General features: G+C 42.8%; 1 long non-coding RNA gene across 1 annotated transcript in view; it reads right to left on the bottom strand.

Annotated features, from left to right (window-relative positions):
* Positions 1-2748: 2748 nt before the first annotated feature.
* The window catches only part of LOC109299595, a 17764-nt gene continuing 16379 nt past the window's right edge, over positions 2749-4133 (bottom strand). Inside the window, exons 2-3 of the long non-coding RNA XR_002097927.1 lie at positions 3783-3784; positions 2749-2758 (exon numbers count right to left, since the gene is read on the bottom strand). This is a non-coding gene — a long non-coding RNA (uncharacterized LOC109299595). The remainder of the gene's footprint in view (positions 2759-3782; positions 3785-4133) is intronic.

The raw sequence follows: 4133 nt of genomic DNA, 5'->3' as shown, positions 1-4133 counted from the left end.
AGAGCTGTCTTAAATTATGCTGGGGCCCCAGAGTAAGTCAGGGTCAGAAGGTCAAAGGTGGCTTAAAGCAAGCACAGGCTTTCTGTGGTGTCCTAAAGGAACTTCATTCTTGCATCAATATTTAAAAAAAAAAAATTATATATATATATATATATATAAAAATACAAAACCCTTAGGAAGAAAAAATGTGTGTACATGCTAGCCTCGACAGCAATTATATAGTTAGTTTTATCCAGAACTGGTTTTACATTTTTCCTTTATAAAAATTATATAGGAGTAGAACTTTACCAGAATTTTTTCCCTAAGAGACATTTATTTATATCTAGGGTACCTCATATACCCTGTGCCAGAATTATCATTCTTGCATTACCTGATCAAGACAACAAACAAAACTCTTTGTTTTGTGAGCAGTGCAACATCAGTGACTAACAGTTTCTTTGTTCTTCATAGTCTGAGTACTGTCAATTGTATGGTGGTCTGTTTTGAAAGAATGTAGTTACCTTGGACTTTGCATATAATGAAGGAGGTTATTTAGTTCTAATAAGTAATCTCACTCTAACTTCAGGTCATTTTACAGTCTGGGTGTGTTCAAACCTAAAAAGTCAGACATCTCAGAAATACCCGACAAAGCAGCAACAATAGGTCAGTGAAACCTCTGAAAACTCCAGGAGCCCCCCACTGGTCTACGACAAGCAAGAAGCAAATCACTGCTTAGGTATTTAAACATATCCCACCATTTTGACAAGAACGACAATTTGAAATCACTAATTAAACCGAAGATCACACCTTAACAAAACATTTAGCCTCTACCACTCCATCATGCACAATTTCACTCTGAAGATTCAAGCAAAAAACAGATCTTGCACCACCACTTATTTAATTGCTGATTAGAAATAAGGAAAGAGATAGCAATTTAATACAAAGTCTACGCACTTAACAGACCCAATGTTGATCCATATTTCATTGTTTCATATGAAATGTGTACAGTACCTTTCATCTCTAGAGCTCAAGTTATTTACTGAGGTGGGTAAAATTTGTCAATCTCCAGAGATGCAGAGAGCAAGTGTGGTGTTTAAGCATCTAGTTCAAGCTACCTGAACTGACACAGAACACCAAGACATTCTGATTTCTAAGTTTACAAAAAATCCAATAAAATATACCATGTCGTCCACCCTATATTTTACTAGACACCTATATTCTGAGAAACCCACTCTAACACTGGGAAAAGTTATTAACATTTTTATGGTAAATATTGGATCTGTCTTATTCTCAGATTCACAAAAATGAAGCCATAATTATTTTTTCCATGTAAACTTCTCAGAGTTCTGTTATCTGCAGACAACCTACTGTGTCTGTGACAAGCATATTCATAATATTAAATAGGCCTTGAAAAATCCATTTACCCCTGGTGAGCAGGCATGTTATTCTAGCAAGCCAGGGGGCCTTTGCATCAATTCCTCAATATTGGGGGGAGGGGGGGGGGTTAGTTTTAAAAGTTAGAAGCCTGTACAATTCCCTTCTAAAAGTAAACCATTGCTACAGAACCTTTTCAAGTCTGCATACAGCTTTACTGCTTCTACCACTACACAGATTCCCAGAAGAAGCAACAGAATAAAATTATATCAGTCAGCTTCTGTAACTATTCACTTTCTGGGGAGCAGCGAAGCAATCAAGTACATGTCAATCTCATGCTTATTAAGAAAGAAGCAAGCATTACTGGGCATGGGCACAGGAGATTCCCAAGGGAGGTGCATGATCATCACAGTGGCTCTTCCCTACTTCAGACACCTTCAGACACCCCCGCCCCACTCCAGCCACCACTGCTGTAGCTTCCACTCACCAACTGTGGTGAGGGTAAAATCAGTAGCAATCCACAGCTGAAGTACAGGGCACAAACCCACCTGAGGAACACTGGGGTAGAACAGCAGTCAGCAAAGTTTTCTGGCAGCAGGCTAGAATGACCCAGCTTGAGTTAAAGGCAAAGTACTTTGCCATTTAGCCAGGGCATGGGCAAAGCCCACCTCCCACAAAAGTGGGCAAAGTCTCTGGCTCCACAAGCCTGATTCAATGGCTTTACTGATGTTGCCAACCCCTGTGATGGATGACTCAAAAATTAAAATATGCTGGGAAACTGGAAATGGATGCTTACTATGCATAATCTCTTAGCTGCAAGAAGAAAAAGGGGCAGACTTGTAGAGACTCTCCCAATCCTGTTTGCCAAATCTCACAGATGAGACTAAAAGCTCTTCCTCCTTTGCAGAAATGTCAGAAGGAGGGAGATTAACGTTAATTTTTTAAAAGACCCGATAACCAGAAGTGGATATAATAAATGGGGTCCCTTAACAAGCTTCCACCTTTTGAGGAGGAGGTAAGCAGCCAACATTGGCAAAAAAAACAGGTTGGGGACTATTTAGAAAATCTGGACATGTACAAGTCCATGGTGCCAGATGCACCTGAGGGTGCTGAGGGAGTTGGCTGATGTGACTGAAGAGCCACTGGCCATTATCTTTGAAAACATGTGGTAATCAGGGGAGGTCCCAGATGATTGGGAAATGGCAAACACAGTGCCCCTCTAAGAAAGGGAAGGAGGAGAACCCAGGGAACTACAGACTGGTTGGTCAGCCTTGCCTCAGTCCCTAGAAAAATTATAGCAGGGCCTCAAGGAATCCATTTCTAAGCACTTGAAGGAAAAGGAAGTGACTAGGAACAGTCAGCATAGTTTCACCAATGGCACATCATGCCTGACCAACTTGATTGCCTTCTGTGATGAGAAAACAGGCTCTGTGGATGCAGGGAAAGCAGTGGATGTGATATACCTTGACTTTAGTAAGGTTTTTGATACAGTCTCCCAAAGCATCCTTGCAAACAAGTTGAGGAAGTAAGTATGGGTTTGCTGAATGGACTGTAAGGTGAACAGAACACTGCCTGGAATGCCAGGTTCAACAGGTAGTGATCAATTGCTTGATGTTCAGTTGGCAGCCAATATCAAGTAGAAGGCCCCAGGGGTCAGTCCTGGGGCCAGTTTTGTTCAACATCTTCAACCATCTGGAAGATGGGATGGATTGAACTGTAAGCAAATTCAAGGATGACTCCAAGCCATGGGGTGTGATAGATATGTTAGAGACAGATAGGACCTAGACAAATAGGAGGACTGGGCCAAAATAAATATCATGAGGTTCACCAAAGCCCTGCACTTAGGACAGATGAATCTCATGCACCGCTATAGGCTCAGGACCAACTGCTAAGCACCAGCTCTGCAAAAAAGGACCTGGGAGTTACAGTGGATAATAAGATGGATATGAATCAACAGTGTAACCTTATTGTCAAGAAGACTAACAGCATACCGGGCTGCATTAGTAGGAATGTTGCCAGCCAATCAAAGGAAATAATTATTCCCCTGTATTTGGCACTGGTGAAGCCATATCTGGAGTCATGTTCAGTTTTGGGCCGCCACTATAGAAAGGATGTGGACATGAACGGTGAGTGCCCCCAGCAGCTGGGGGGGGCACAGCAGCAACCAGCAGGTATCAGGGACCACCCACAGACAGCAGCAGGGTGGCAAATGGCAACCGCCTGCAGGTGGTGCCTTTTTGCAGGGGGTGCACCACCATGCTCTGAACGCGCTGCCCCTGGATGTGGACAAGTTGGAGCAAGTCCAGTGGAGGGCAACAAAAAAGGTTAGGGCTCTGGGATACATGGCTTTTGAGGAGAGGCTGAGGGAACTGGGCTTATTTAGGCTGAAGAAGAAAAGACTGAGGGGGGATTTAACAGCAATCTTCAACTACTGAATGAGGGTTCCAAAGAGGCTGGAGCTAGACTGTTTTCAGTGGTGACAAATAAAAGAACAAGGAACAACAGTCTCAAGTTGCAGCAAGGGAGGTTTAGGTTGGACATTAGGAAAAAAAAATCTCTCACTAGGAGGGTGGTGAAGCACTGCAACAAGTTACCTAGAGAGGTGGTGGAATCTCCATCCTTGGCAGTTTTTATGGCCTAGTTTGACAAATCCCTGGCTGGATTGATTTAGGCAAGGATGGTCCTGCTCTGCGCAGGGGGTTGGATAGAATTTAAGTGACCTCCTGAGGTTCCTTCCAACCCTAATTTTCTATGATACCTCCTTAATAGAAATAGCTTCC

Source organism: Gavialis gangeticus, unplaced genomic scaffold, assembly GCF_001723915.1.
Source record: "Gavialis gangeticus isolate Ggan-Ray unplaced genomic scaffold, GavGan_comp1, whole genome shotgun sequence".
In the NCBI taxonomy this organism is placed as follows: Eukaryota; Metazoa; Chordata; order Crocodylia; family Gavialidae; genus Gavialis; species Gavialis gangeticus.
This window is presented reverse-complemented; position numbering and strand designations above follow the sequence as displayed.